Consider the following 17,119-nt stretch of genomic DNA (forward strand, 5'->3'; position numbering starts at 1 on the left):
TCCATTTTATACTACCCGTTTCTGAAACGGTCGGCGCCTTTAAACATTTTAAAATATCGGTATTAACATAGAGACATAGGCATACGTTAAAGTAGCTTTTGTTTGTTTGTTTACCCAGGTTGGTCCGTGAGGAACACATGCTAATCCATGGAAAACCATGGACCGTTCCAAGCTCATACAAATGCACAAGCCTGGATAGCCAGTGTAGGCTAATATATGCATGCTGGCCTAGATAGCTTTGATAAACAAAGCAAGAAATGGAAGAAAATAGCTAGGAGAAAGAGAAAAGAGAGAAGGCCACTCCCAAACACAATTGTACAATTTTACTCTTAGCCCTTACTTCGTGAGAAAGGAAACTGGAATTCCAATCTCAGGCCCCGATGCAAAGGCTTTAGCATATTATACTTTTAGTTTTATCTTTCTTTCCTCCCTTTTCATACATTCAAAGTTTGCCCGCCTATTTTGCTTTCCTAATCTTAAACATAATAATTATGATGTAAATTTGTAAATATTACACAAAAAACCTAGTGTATGCCAATATTAAACTATCTACTTACATTGGCGCTTCGCTTGTAGTCTCTCAACTGTTATTTGTTGCAAGGAACAAAGGTCGCGAATACTATTAACTATAGCACCGTGAGTTATTGCCAAGTTCAAGTTACACTTCACATATCATTAATGATCAGACTTTTTATAATAATGATAATCGGTGCTTTTTCATAAAATTTGTATATTAATTGGTTTTCAGATTTGCCTTGGTTTTATAATTCAATTCTCATGGAACTGTTTTATTTATGCTAATACAAATATCATTACTATACACGGGGAATATCCTTGCTCATGCAATAACAAAGACTGGATACAAACGTGCATGTGTACATACACCCCGACATGTCAAGTCAATCATGTGGAAGCTTCGGCATATAACTATTTATTATCTTGATAGTGGAAAGCCAAGGTCAATTTCAAGCATTAAGGGAGTGTTCAGAAATACTTGGGGGGGGGGCTGGACACTTGGAAATTTTTGGAGTCAAAACTTTTTTGACCCCCTCCAAAAAACCTGAAACTTTTTTGACCCCCCTCTTCAGACATAAAAAACTTTTTTGACCCAAGAGGTTAAAGAACAACTTATTCCAACAAACTCAGTCAACAATTGTACATGATTAGGCCCTTTACAATTGATTCTTAGTTTCCTGTTTCCCGCCCGCATCCAAAGTAGAGAATTGCAAAATATTTAATTATTTTATTTATATTTTGGATTTTCTCTTTTAAAATAACTTTTGATGACTTCCATTTGCTACTTTCTGATTTTGATCATATCAACTATAATGATGAATAAACAAAGAACATAACTGTACCATTACGTATGTATAAAATCAAACACAGTTGTAAAATAATTAAATGCATGTTCCTAATCAAAACTTGTTGATGTAGGTTGCGACCACATGTTTTAAAATAAAGAAAATAACAGATAATTAATAATTAAAAGTCACCTCATCCCCTGTTTTCAACCATGAAACAGGAAACTAAGAATCAATTGTGAAGGGCCTTATTTATACATTTATTTATTCATTTATTTATATAGGTCTATTTCCTAAAAACATGCCAGTTTAAGGTGTTTTTCACATGTTGTGACTTGCATTTTTTTTGTTGAAAATACCTATATTTCATTCATATCCCCAATAATTAAATGAATAAAAGGGAAACGAAACTGAGAGCAAAAGGGAAACGAAACTGAGAGCAACATCTTGACGCATACTCAAGATTATAAAAATAAAAATATCAATTTCAGGGGCAAACACGAAAACAATTGCCGGTATCATTGGTGGCATACATTCATATACCATTTTCTTAAAGAGACTATACAATTCATGTAAAGTCTTCGAGTTGAACTCGTGTGTGGGGGGCTATGAAAATAAATGGAATAATTATCTGGCCCCTTAGTGGGTCCGGAGGACGCAGAGTGTTTGCAAATCAAAAGGGAGATACAAAAATTGTGAACCAGAAATATTTTATGTAGTCAATGCACTAGGCCTACTATTTAGACTCAGATATTGTTAACTTAATTTAACAGTGTGTTTTGTTGTGCATTCTGAAGTGAATTTGGGAAAAAGGTGTTTTTGCCTTAAGTCATTAACGACTTGTAACACTATATTATACCAGAAATGAGTTGTGAAATTGACCATAAAAACGAATAAAAACAGCCGGCTCTCAACACGCGATATGCAAAATTCCCGCGCCGAAATTGTCTATAGCAATGACGTCATGATTACTTGTGCTCAATTGTTGCAAGCCTTCGTTTTTATGGTCAATATGAGTTTGTTTCAAACAAAACCACGTGATTAGTGCTTGATAATTAATTTTCTATATGGCATAATGTTGTGATTGCCGGAGACATCCTTTAACATTACAAGCATTTTTGAAAACTTGATGCAAAACATTCCAACTTAATGCCATTTAAGTATTGAAAAAATCTTTTGCAAAACTGTTTGCCAAAAAATATTTTGCAATAGCATTTTGACATTTTTAAAATGTTGTTGTACGTTTTTCATACAAAACATTTCAAAAACGTTTTCATGAGCTTCATAACCCAACATTTAAATGTTATTAAATTGTTTTGACATTTTCAAAATGTTGTTGTAGTTTATTTCATACAAAACGTTTCCAAAACATTTTCATGACCTTTAAATGTTATTAAAACGTTTTGACCAACACCAAACAAGTTTATATCGTTTTCAAAACATTTTTGTGTTATCTGGGTGTATACGGCTAGGACGGATGATCTGGTTTCGTTAGTAACTGAGTCACGTGACTCACGTCTACGACCAATTGATCCTGAGGACGTCATCATCTTCTGATGACGTCATACCATCCAACAAAGGATCCATTTGCAGACACTATTGATTGAAGCTGAAAGCAATGTTCGGAAACAAATTCTGATAAGAAGTACTACTAGGTCTATGTAGCATTGCAATAACTCTGTGTACGTGTATACAGACAAGAAACCCTGCTACGGGACACCACATCAAACACAAAACCTTTTACAGAAAAACTTGAAATGTCGGGTTATATAAAACGGGGTATAAAACGTTTTAACAACATTCAGAAAATATTCTAGAAAACTTTCTAACATAATGTTATTAAGAGTTGACAAAATATTTGGCAAAAATGTTTGCCAAAAATATTTTACAATAATAGTTGACAACATTTGTAAAATTAATGTTATTGTAGTGTTTTTTCATATAAAACGTTTTAAAAATAATTTCATGACCTTTATATAACCCGACATTTAAATACTATTAAAACGTTTTGACAAAAATCAAAACGCACTTGTAATATGTTTATAAGTTTTTAATAACGTTAAAAACATTTTGTGTTTAATGGGACTGACTCCTATCTAGTTTTTACGAATAATTTACTTTATATCGGTATTCATTTGTACAGAAACTATGAAAATATTTTAACAATTTTTTAAAACTTCAGGTTGGTTGTATCCGCAGAAAAAGGTTTCTAAAAATTTTGATTAATTTCATAACAATATTAATATAAAAGGCAAGCGACGTTCCTCTTATTAACTTTATTGTGTTCTCTGTAAAGAAGAAAAAGAAAGAAAAAGAAACATGGTTAAAACATTTTTTTTCGACTTCATTTATGATCTGGTCGCGGACCATCCATAGGCGGTGGAAGCGGGTGGACGAGGGGGGGGCACATCCCCTAAATTTAGGCAAGGGGACGTCCCCTAAAAATCATAATAGAAGAAAAAATTAAGCACTAATTTCCATGTGCATCTTACTTATTAGCACGAAAAACAGTATGTTTTGGGCCGAATAGGGTACAATTACAAAATTTTGCTCGCGAATCAAATAGCCGGAAACACCTTAAAGGAGTATTTCGTGATCCTAGCATCCTCTTTTTATGACATTTTTCAGTACATATCCACAAAAAAAGCAGATTCCCAAAATTTCAGTTGATTCCGATATTGCGTTTGCGATTTATGCATGATTTTGTGTATTACACTGCTCCATAGACACGTTGTAATTTCGTTCTGGTGCACCAGAACGAAATTCAAATTTCACGATATCTTTGCTAAACGAATTAATCTGCAAGAAATATTTTGTACATAAACATTAAGTAGCCAGAGTATTCCAGTGATATAAAAATCTCAACTTTTTTTGAGAAAAGTGGGGGGATGAGGCTGTGGATCACGAAATGCCCTTTTAATTTGTGGCTAAAATAGTCTGAAATTAAAATTTTTCGCATGCTTCGCGAGCAAAAACAAGCCCTGTAAAACAGAAACAAAGTATGTTCGTACCCCGACCCCACTAAATTTTAATGATTCCGCCGCCACTGTTTAGTTGCAGAAATTCCACCAATTATGCCTTCATTATGCCTTTGTTGTATGGAACACAACATAAAAACATAATTATTATGCTTATATTTCCCCCTTACACTTGCGTATGTCCAATTGTTTTTTAATGTCATTTTTGTTATTTTTATTGTTATAGTAGATGTCTTTTTATTTGTGCGTGTGTTACCGTGGGTGGGTATTTGCGCTTGAGCGTTTCTTATTTTATGAATATTGGCATTGCTGCTGTTGGCTATCTTAGTTACATAATAAACACCTCAAATATTTCGACACCTCATTTGTAGCAATTGTCTAAATATTGACGCCGCAGCCAACATTTAAAGCAATGTAACCCAAGATTTGAAAGTTGCAGTAAAATCTATTGATTTGTATTCAGTATAATATATTGCGCCAATAAAGTATCCTTACACTTGTATAAATAATCACAATTTCAAAACTGAACAATATTGGAGTAAATTTGTTTTTTAATAGATGCACTATCTAATCCTGCACATTATGACACCACATTGAATCCAATGTGACCTCAAGAAGTAAAGTTACAAGCAATTGAATAGACGATGGTCCAGTTTTAAAAGTGACAAACTGGCCTATACAAGGCGCAAAAAGATTCCAACAAGCGCAACAAAGAGACAACACAGTTTCTTCAATGAAGCGTTATTTAAAACAGTTTTCATTTCAATTTTTACTTCTCTGTACTTTTCATAACTTTCATTTTATTTGTCAGTTCTTTTGTTTCAGTTTTCTTTTGTTCCTTTTGTTTTAAATTAAAGCCAAACGCATAAATTAGCCATTCACCACTCTCAAACCAGATTTGTGGTATGTGGAGTTTTGAATAGGCCAGTTTGTCACTTTTGAAACTGGACCTTCGTCTAATCAAATGCTTGTAACTTTACTTCTTGAAGTCACATTGGATTCAATAGTGTGTCATAATGTGCAGGATTAGATAGTAAATATATTAAAAAACAAATTTACTCCAATATTGTTCAGTTTGGAAATTGTGATTATTTTTCCAAATGTAAGGATACTTCATTGGCGCAGTATAGAAGGAAATCTTGTGTAATGGTATCTGAGTGTTTTGTATTTTTATAAGTGCAACTTTCAAATCTGTACCTCACTACATTAAATTGACCGGTGTTTTATTGTTTTCTGGGCTATCGTATCAAATAAGATGTCAAAATGCGGAGAAATAAATTCTGCTTCCAACGCATTTTACAGATTTGTAATACAATAGCACGTTTTGTAATAATGGCCATAATTTAAGGGGGGGGGTAGTTACTTTTTTGAGATGTTTAGCTGTCAATTACGGGTAAATCTTATTATAAACAACAACAGTACAATATCGATAATTACTGGTCGTATGTTTCGCATACAGACGAATCACCATAAACTATACCCGTCCCTTTGTATCGATCATATCTTGGTGCACATTCGTTTTGCCATGGTCATAACCTGCGCTCGGCCGAATCGTGTGAAATAGTTTACGGGTAACATTGGGATCATCAACTCTAAACCGTCATTAAGGCAAAAAAATGGTTTGTCTCAAAGCTTGCGCGCGCATTTGTAAAATCGCGCGATTTGAAAAAAAAAAAGAAATGCGGAAATTTTTTTTATTTCAAAATTTTTGTGTTTTTTTCCGAAAAAAATCGGAGAAAATCAGATTTTTTTTCTCAAAAAAAACATTTTTGTGACTACGGAGCTTAATTTTCATTGCTAGATTATTTATTTACCTGAAACATCGTTGTAAAGATGATATAAATTCAACAAAATATCAAGCTTTCACAATACTCTCGCTGGAAAATGGAAAATTAATCAGTTGTTGTCATTATTTTGTGTATAAACAAAAAAGTAGCCACTTCCGCTGATTTTATTTACTTTCTGTCTCATATTTGTTGTCAAAATCAACCCTAAATATTTAAAATGATCTACATAAATCATGAATACGTGAAAACATTATTTTGGAATTTTTGAAGGACATGATGTGAGAAAATTAAGTCCAATTCAGTGAAAATAAACTCGCAGTGAACAAGACAGGTATCAATCCAAGATGGCCGCCTACAGTAGTAACACACGCGACACACGGCGAGATCTTGTGTCAGAGTAGGCGTAAAATAAATTAAATTAAAAATATTGATAGTTTGCATGTCATTTCTTACAAAGAAATGGACATATTTTATCAACAATATTCCCAACATTCTAATTAGTGAAGGCTAAAATTCCACCCAATAATATGAGAAAATATGAGTTTTTTACAACTCAAGTGAGACTACTTTTTAAAGCTTCTGGTGCTGAATATCGGAGACCTTGACGTGTATTCACTGTTATGAAAGATTAAAATCGCACCTTGTTAACTAGCAAATCCTCGTGTAAAGTCCCCCCCCCCCTATTTTCGGTCATTTTCAACCAAAAAGGAAGGCACTATACTCGCGTCAGTACGGAAATACCAAGTCAAAAAGTGGCAATTTTATAACAGTGCAAAGTTGATTTTGCAATAGGCGCTACTCCTGCACTCGCACTGCACCGCACTATCATGACTATAGGGATGGTTTATCATAGTTATCATATAAAGAGCTTAGTTTAAAAACCGCTTACATCCACTTCAGAAATGTTGAGAAAACATTAATAAATCATCAAAAAAATCATTGATATAAGGGGGTCTGCAACAAAAGCAGTTTTTGGCTTTTGTTGCAAACCCTCTTATATCAGTGATTTTTTAAATGATTTTTTGATGTTTTCTCAAAATTGCTCAAGTGGATGTAAGGGGTTTTGAAACTAAGCTCTTTATATATGGGAAATTATGCCTACCATTTAAGCCTATATTTCTGGCCCTATGCATGATGTCTGGCCCTCCTGTGGTTGGTGCTGGTTGGAAGGACAGGGGAGACATTCGCCATTACTTTCAAAGGTATTTACATCACAAGCAACTGCAAAATAAATCATTTACGGTAAAATTAAGTTTGTCACTTGCAGAACTCGCAAAAATGTTACATTTTGTAAGATCTTTGGGTTCTCTTTATAGGGTGATGGATAAGGTGATGGGGCTCAAATACAGCTTGGCATACAATAATATTCAATTAAATCAGCATGCATAAATTAACAAAAAGAAAGTTGGTTGGCAGCCTTTACGCAAACTTGCCTAAGGCTGTTAAAATAAGCATTTATTTCCAAAATAGACCCAGTATATTACAGGAACATCGTAAAAAGTGAGACTTACTACATGTCAATGTAGTAGCAGCTTTGGAATACCCGCCAGGACACGTCTGTTCTATCTCTCCAGTCTCTAATGGGCTGCCATTCACTGGTATGAACTCAATATCCCCCAGTGGTATGAATACAGACTTGAGAAATCTGTCGCCTCGGCTGACGTAAGCATAGAAAGTACCATCTTGTATCTCCATGGATATCTTTTGTGTTATAAAGGATATTGCTTCCACGTCGTCGGTGATATCATCGTTGGTGGCTGTTTCATTAACTTTTTTCTTAAGAGTAAAATCTACCTCCATTTTGAACATATTTGGTGGTTCCTGGCGCTTGCGACGACGGCGGCGGCGACGGTCAGATTCCGCATTCTCCTCGCAGGAAACGTCAACATCCTGAACGACACAATTATCTTGACATGTTTCGCCCAAAAGTGCCGAATTCAAATACATAACAACTCCCTCTCGAATAAGTTGTAAGAGGTCCACGTCAGTGCAGTTATCAGCGCTGTTAAATTGAGCATCATTGGTCTGCTTGATGTCCTTTCCTGGTGTTGTTTCTAATAAATAGCAGTAAGAAAAAAGAACGAACTTTAATATTTGCTAATAACAGATAACAAATCGATTTGTTAGTCACTGAAACACTACTCCAATCTCCAATCTAAAGTCAACACATAACATTTCTGCATACAGCTGAATACTATATCACTTTAACCGTCCCGAGAGAATCGTTTGTTTTATTTGTTTTCTTTTTTCATTCTAAAACCCACTGTAGGGACTGTATTTGAATATGTTTTCTTGACTGATGGTTAAAATACGTAACCGGTCGATCTGGATAGCTGCCAGTACCAAGGTGAAAAAGGCTGCCGTAATGACCGTCGTCTGTACACGGCAAACAATTCAACAACGTCGTCATATAACAGTTAGTATAATACTAAAAGGGATGCGGCTTGTATTTAATTCGGGTTCCGCAGTACGAGAAAACGACAAGACATGGTTGGCAATGGAAATACACTTTTATGGGATTTTTTTGAGTTCTTATGCGTTTTTTTCTTTCAAAAATTAAACTATTTCTTATAATTACAAGCGTATGCGTTGTCTTTAAACTGAATGTGCATATCCTTACGTTTGCATGCAATTGCTGATGGCAGAGAAGGCGCCCACACTCCATTCGAACAGATGTATTGAGTTTCTTCAGTCTTTCTGACATCTTTTCCTTCAAGTCATCGTAAATTGCATACAGATCCGCTGTGATTGCAAGACCAAAAACCGTTTTGGGGCCCAGGTAGCGATGGGCAGGTTTGATCTGTTAACAAAAACATTAACAAATTTAAGCTTTTATACGGTATATCAACAACAACAAAATGGATATATACAGTGATAAATGTAAGCTGTTTGTAAAATAAGGTTTAAAAGCACTATCCAACTATGGACATAATTACAAGTATTTTGTTTTCACATTTACTGCAAGAGAAAATTGATTAGGGCAATCCAAATTAAAAATGTTAAAGTTAGCACAAGCCCCGGGCATAAGCCACCTTTTGCACTAAACGGTACAAAAACCTGCACCATTTAATTGAGAATTAAACATGTTTATTGCCACAATAGTTACTTTTTCAATTCGAATATACAAATATCGGTCTTGTTCCTGTAATTTGTTAATTACTAGAGTTAAGAGGGTTGGTAATTGAAAGAATTTTGAGTCAACCAATCTTGTTACTACGTATTTATAACTTGTAAACGTAAGGAATAATGCGATTTACAACGCAATGGCAGCTTGGACATAACGTGACCCAGAGAGATGCAAGTTCATTCAGTCGTGAGTCGTGTGATCCACAATGTTCTTCCCTGTTCATGCTGTTAGGGGCGAATAACTTCTTGCACTTTCAGGGTGATTGTGCATCAATGTACAATTTCAAACAAACCTCAATCAATCCCCTTCCAATTCCATCCGCATCTTCTATAGGACTTTGATTACTTTAATCGAGAATAAGAGAATTAGGTGTAGGAGCCTGATCAAGATTAGTGGGAAAAGAGAAAGAACAAAAGAAAACAAAGAAGACCATGTATTATATTAGCGCGGGCTCTGGTTTAATGATTATATTTGGGATTCAGGTTCAGATGTTAAATATAATGAAAGCAAAATCGGACTGAAATTGTAACACTTACCATACTTTATACATGTATACATGTACATATTGTCAAATGATAATTATATTGACTACTTAATTAACGAAACCAAACACTAAAGCTGTTGGGCAATTTTGCATAGTACCAGATCTTGATGGGGCCCCATTCGCCATAAGGCAATTGAGGTTCAATACAATTATAAATGCCATATAATTTCCTGATAATGACTTCTGTTCACTAAGTTACTGTACAGGGTGTCCCCCCAAAAAGAGAACCCTCAATGCGCTCTCTTTCTCTCCTATTTCTAAAAACTTGATCAAATATATTTTGGTATGTAAAGAACGTATCACAACTTTTGAAGATATGCCCCTTTAAAGAAATGTACACGTTTTTCACTCTGTCCACGGATAGCAAACAGAGTGGATGGGATGGGTTATGTTGTGGAGTGGCATGCAAGATCACCAGATCTCACACCACTTGATTTCTTCCTTGGTGGCAAAATCAAAGATCTTCGCAAACGTATTACTGCTGCATTCACAAGTATCCGGCGCACAAAGATGGTATGTAACGCAATTTATGCAATGAGGACTAGGGCTGAAACCTATATTCGCCAAGGAGGCAACCAGGTAGAGGGCAGAGCAGCACAGTAAACTCATTTAATCAGAAGAACCAAAGACAAACCAAACAGCCCTTTTCATGGCTACCTTTATCCTAAAAAGAGAAATGACTTATGTTGTAAATAAAAAGAAAGCAAAGAAAAGAAAACAAGAAACAACAAAGTAAGAAACGTAATTAAACAAAAGGCATTGTGGTGTGCCCTTAGTTATTTAATTTGATTATCTTTGTTTACAATTAAAATCTATTTCATGAGACATTTTAGGGTTCCCCTCCAGCAAATTGATTGGATAGCTGGGAATTCCCCTTTTCAATGTGTTGCACAATTGGAAAGTCCCCTGAGAGTGTAAAGTGAAAGTGATGTCATGGAATTCCCCTGAGGAAGTGATGTAATGAGAAAGGTTAATGTTATAATTAAGGCTTGGGAATTCACAAGATCACATTTGGCTATTAATACTTCGGTTTTCCCAGTGCCTGATATATAAGAAAATGTAAACACAATTCTTCACAGTTGATAGTGTTGATCTGGGCTAGCTAGGTAATATGCTTACAGTCCAATTCTTTCAAGGAAAGGAAATTGCAAACCAGAATTAATTTATGTAGTCAATGCACTACTACCTGCCAGTGTTGTCGGAGAAGATCTAGAATACGCCAAAGAACGTACTTCTTCCAAGAAAGGAATAAATATTCTTCTGTCGACTTGCTGAAGTCTAGATTATCTGAATATGATGATCTATGGTTTTTGATACAACACAGCTGTCAAAATAAGTGGGGACAACTGCATCGCAGTCCTGCTTCCTGAAGATATTGTGTGAAAGGTGGAAATAGCACCATTTTTGGAGAAAGCAGCGCAAAGTTTGGAGAAAGCAGCGCAAGGAGTTAAGTTTGGAGAAAGCAGCGCAAGGAGTTAAGTTCGGAGAAAGCAGCGCAAGGAGATAACGGTTTGGAGAAAACAACGCCACTTTTGTGTGAGGATTTTATTCGCAAGGATGTTTATCAATACAAGTGTACAAAGGACTTCACTGATTTTCGCAGGACAAGTGATTTACATCAGGCGTCCAGAACATTGCAAGAACTCTATGATCACCTACAAGAAGACTGCTGGTTAAGTACTAAGTAGTTAAAATATTATTGTGATTGTGTGATTATTTTTGTGTATGCATTAGTTGTCATATATTGTACCAATCATATCTCTACTTTCAATTAAAGACTTAGATGTTGTTAGCTTAATCAAACAGTGTATTTGTGTTGTGCATTCATGTGAATTTGGGTAAAAGGTGTTTTGGCCTTGAGTCAAGTGCGACTCGTAACAGCATAAATAACCAAGAAAAAATAGGTAATTGCAAGTATAGTAAAAGAAGTCCCATACCACATCCATTTTACCCATAACACTTAACAAAATCTATAGCCCATATACCCACCAGTAAAGCCCATACCCTAAGTAAAGGTATTTTTTAAAAAGTTATCATTGAGGAATGATTGATATTCATACGTGACACGTGTACTCCTTTTCAATCTTTTAAGTAGCCAAACCTCCTTCGTGGACAGAATGAAAAACGGTTGCATTTCTTTAAAAGAGCATATCTTCCAAAGTTGCCAGCCGATTGCAATAATTTTGGTTTACTAAAGCTAACGATTGAAGGTTTCTTTACATACCAAAAATATATTTGATCAACTATTCAGAAATAGGAGAAAATTAGGCCGCAATGAGGGTTCTCTTTTTTATTGGGACACCCTGTATATGAAAGCATATGCCTTAATGTTGTGACATAATATTTGTTTATGATTGTCAAGTAACAAAATGCAAACATGAAACCGTTTGGTTTATAATTGCTTTAGACATACGGTATGCGTACTAAATCCCGGGGAGATGGGGATAAATCCCCCACATATTTTAATAAATGTTGACGCCTGTATGTGTGTTTCTAACCAAATTAACCTCACATTTCGCTATTTTAGCATATAATGTAAAGTTTTCTGCGCGCTTCGCGCAAATCTGTTCCACTTGTGCACCATATTTCACCATTTTAGCTTCAATATGGGAATATTATTCCACGCTTGGCACGCATGTGTAACATAAACTTATTCTGGAACCAAAAAGTCAGTATACTTCAAGAATTTTTGTCCAACCCCATCACTCATGTCTAAAATCTATGCCACTGGCTTCAGACGTGTTAGAAGAATGAATCTTGATATCTTTAACTGCATGTAACCATCAAATGGGGGAGGGGGGGGGGGCATGAGAGCATTCATACATTTTCCAGTGGTGGGCCGGAACTTTTTGTCGGGGGATGGGTGGGGTGGTTAGGGTGGCAAATGAATTTTTAAAAAAACAGTGAACATTAATTCGACCCCTTTTGGGATAGAAAAATGAATAAATAAATAAATTCATTAATTAATTAAAATTTAGTGTAACAAGCTGATTAATTAAAATTTAGTGTAACAAGCTGATTTTGTTCGTTAGTTAGTTAGACTGCAACAAGGTGGTTTTTCCAATTTTGTCATCTTCCAGGAGAGAACTACATGTACACCAGGAGTGCTCATCTTAAGAAGGGTGAAATTAGACTCCGGAGATGACCGCGCTGATGATCTACCAATGAACTACCCCTCCAACTGTTAGTAAGAATACCGTAGGTTCCCGTGACCAGTCATTGTCCGTAATGACATTGCACATCCCAGTTCCAGCAGTGCAAGCTCTGCTGGGTAATGTAGGGGCATTGACTTAGCATGCTGGTTTACGCCACTCATACTAGCTGTTCCTAGCTTGAAAGTAAGATGGAGTACCCAATCTCTGATGATGGTTTAATTAATATATCTCTGAGGGAAGCGGGACGGTTGGTTAAAACCGGTTTAACCACCAGAGTCTGGTCCTAAGTCCAGAGACCTCGGAGAACTGATTGATGCCTACCCAAGACAAGGAGATATGCAATTCAAGAAATACTTCCCAAGACACCTTCAAAGAGGCATTATAAGGGAGTGCTCATCTGTATAAGGGTGAAATAAGGCTCCGAAGGTGACTGCTCTACCAATGAATTACTTCTCTTAACATGAGTAATGATTTCTATTATTCACATACCACTGTAGGTAATGTAGAATACTACCAATAGAATAACGGCTCCGTACGTCTTCGAGTTGACGACGAACATTCTCGTATGTTGAGAGCACCTGTAAAAATATCACAGTTAGAAATAAGGGAAGTATGCTACTTAAAGTACATATATCATATATCGTTTAATAAAGTATTGTGCTCTTTCTCCCACCATTTTTTATAAACATTTCCAAAAAGGTAACTAATCCCTCTTAAATAATGCCCATTATTAAAAAACGGGCGATTGTATTACAAATCTGTAAAATGAGTTGGAAGCAAAATTTATTTAAAATTTAAAATCCGGGCAGTGAGAATTAAAATTCCGTGCTTAAAATATATATATGCCATTCAATAGGGACGGCTTAATAGCGCCTTCTGTACGGCCCCTTTTAGGTAGTTTGGGAACCGAAGTTGATCGTCAGCCCCTCTCCCCCTTGCTCACGACAGTGTTTATAACCAATGCCAACCAATTACGACACCGCCTGGCTATTGCAATTACAAACTTGGAGAGAGAAACAGGGTAAAAACTGTACAATTCAACCTTCCCAGCAAACACGAATACGTTTTTTTCTTTTCAAAACGTTGTAATAACATTTAATTGTCGGGTTATATAAAGGTCATGAAAACGCTTTTAAAACGTTATTGCAAATATTTTGGACAAACATTTTTCGCAAAATTTTAGAATGTTTTGCATCAAGTTTTCAAAAATGTTTTTGGAACGTTATTAAAACGTTTTTTATACCATTTATATAACCCGACATTTAAACATTTTCTGTAAAACATTTTGTTTGTGCTGGGCAGTAGATTATAAAAAAAATTGTTTGATGTGATGAAAACGGTTTATACCCTTAATATACCTTTTATATAACCCGACATTTAAACGTTTTCTGACAACCTTTTATAACCTTTTGCGAATGATGTCGAAAACATTTTGTGTTTGCTGGGCTATTAGGTATTGATATAAATTGGACCTATTGGAGTACATCCTTGATTCGACCTTTGCAGTACTTAAACCTAATTAACAGGAAATTACTCCAGCAAAATCAATCGATAAAGTCTAGCTCATCCTTCACGTTGAATGGTGGACTGTACTTATGCCCAAATATGGCACTTGCCGATCAATAATCACCCACTTGAAATCACCTAGCTTGCTCCACTGAGTAAAGTTATGGACAGATATGGGAGTTGTTTTTGCTGTTATTTGTCACTTACATATCAGGGAGGTACGAACATTTGCAGATGCCCCACCTACTTAGTTTTAGCCTACATGTAATATATACATTATTCTTGATTGACTTCAAGTACAAAAAATATCCGTCAAGTGATTTAGCTTTAATGCCCTTCGGAAGAGAGCGGTCCACAAGTGAGTGATAGTCACTAAAAGTTGCATTTGATTTACCTTCCTTACTAAATCACCAAAGTGCGAATATTTTCAAACATCTAAATTAGCTAAAAATTTAGGATATGTTACAAAACTATATTTTCTAGAATTTCAGAGAGTACAAAACATTTTGCCAGTTATTTTTTACACAGTGACGTTAACTAGGCAATGCCCTATACCTAACATACACTGTTTGTAGAGGTCACGCGTCAATGATGAGAGCACTGTGTATTGTGTATAGGCAAATGAACAGTAGCTGCAGTATGACATACTGGACCAACGGATGTTACGGATGGTAATGATGGGCATGATGCAGTCATGTCTACAGTAGAATTCATTTCGACCTCTGCAGAACTTAAACCCCATTAAAAGCTATTAAACCAAGATAACACTCATTGAAACAGCTCAACTGATTAAATCGGATCTTCTCTGGCTGTGCACATGTGTCTGTTTTATATGTGCGGTATCGCAATGAGCTGCTATAATACAGCTTCAGTTGGGTAACCGATTATAAAGGAAACGCAAGGAAACAATGGTATGTGGAGCTTTGTTCACGAAATGAGACAATGGCCTGCTTTTTGTTAACCAGCTTTCTTGAAAATGAGCAACATAATGATTGTTGACTTAACACGGTTTGGAAATAATTTCTTCATATTTTTGGTGTTATCTGTCGTTTACATATCCTTCCTAAAACACAAAAGTGCGACTATTTCCAAACACCTAAATTAGCTAAAAATTTAGGACATGTTACAAAACTATATTTTCTAGAATTTCATAGAATACTTTAAATGTAGCTTGTACCGTTTTTTTGTGGCATCCTTCAGAACGGAGCGGTCCGTTACCAATATAGCTCAATATTTTCGGTCAAATCTCCATTCAATTAACACGGGGAGTTGGCTAGCTATGAGCTAGCTATGCCTTGCCCTCACTCATATTCTACGAAAGTGCGACTATTTCTGAACATCTAACCTAGCTGTAATTTTAGGTCATGTTAGAGAAATATATTTGCTAGAAGTTTGGAGAATAGTTTAAATATTGGCCTGTTATTTTTCACACAGTGATGTTAACTAGGCAAATGCAATATACTTCTAATATACACTATTTGTAAAGGTCGCGCGTCAATGGTGAGAGCACTGTGTATTGTGTATAGGAAAACGGACAGTAACTGCAGTATACATGAAATGATTATGCAAGATTGGCAATAATTATGTGTGAGCTGTCCCCGGGAGCTGTCCCTCCACCCCTCCCACCACACCATTCATCAGCGCCAGTGACATAGTTTTAATTGTGCTGTGCATACATACTGGGGTAAGGGGTAAGTTGATTCCCTGCCTCGAAATGCAGAGATAAACTTTACAAACATTTGAGATTTAGCATGGTCTGTTTTTGACCTGAATTTTCTCGCTTCTCGCGCATCAGAAAATAACTATGTAAAGATGTATCGATACCGATACATCTGACTGCCATGATGTATATATGTGTAGTGTAATGAACCATTGTTTCTAAACAATGCATATATTCATAACTCAAATCTTACCTGCTTTACGACACACAATAACTTGTCGCAACTAATGTTCCTTTTTCCCTCGTATGGCTGGCAAAGTCATAAATATATTATATATATAATATACGGAATATATGGCAAAATGTTATTGATTGGATTTTCCGCTCCAAATAATACCACACATGAACACAGTACAAACTAGAAGGCTATATATTTGTACACAAATACGGCTATACCCGCATGTTATCGGTGTACCCAAACTTACAGTCCTTATTTGCTGAGGACTTAAAATAAAGAAATTGTAAAAAGTCGTCCAATTGGGCAGAAAATGTGTAAAAAGTGAAAGTCCAAGTCACAAGCTTTAATTGAATGTAGGTTGCACTGTCGTAGCACTTAAAATAAAGAAATTGTAAAAAGTCCCTCCCAGGGGAGTCGTCTCTTACTCTCCATACGTTGCTGTTGTCAGTCTCTCTTACTCACAGTGAGGCCATGCAATATGATTAGGGGAAACTATTCCAGAGGGAGTATGTAAATTAAATGGAACAGCCATTTCAGAGGGAGTATGTAAGTTAAACGGAACAGCCTTTGGGGGACATTTCAGAGGGAGTATGTAAATTAAATGGAACAGCCAATGGGTATGTAATTTAACTGGAACAGCCTTAACGCTTCACGCTGGTATTTCTAATTATGATATACATGTAATACGATCTGTCTGTTTAGTCCTACGTGTGTGGGGTGGATGGGTGTGTGGGTGTTAGTAACAATATAATTCTCAGGTGCTATCTGTGTACAAATTCTGAGCCCGGAAGTTGCTTTCTTTGATGAGAAACGGCCTGCCCTT

General features: G+C 35.8%; 1 long non-coding RNA gene across 1 annotated transcript; it reads right to left on the reverse strand.

Moving 5' to 3' along the window:
• Positions 1-3,409: 3,409 nt before the first annotated feature.
• Positions 3,410-8,845, reverse strand: LOC140150488 (uncharacterized). The gene is made up of 4 exons (XR_011858797.1): positions 8,687-8,845; positions 7,578-8,120; positions 7,169-7,287; positions 3,410-3,589 (listed from the first exon to the last, which is right to left on the reverse strand). It is a non-coding gene; the product is annotated as an uncharacterized lncRNA (long non-coding RNA).
• Between the last annotated feature and the right edge of the window lie 8,274 nt (positions 8,846-17,119).

Source organism: Amphiura filiformis, chromosome 4 (assembly GCF_039555335.1).
Source record: "Amphiura filiformis chromosome 4, Afil_fr2py, whole genome shotgun sequence".
NCBI lineage: Eukaryota > Metazoa > Echinodermata > Ophiuroidea > Amphilepidida > Amphiuridae > Amphiura > Amphiura filiformis.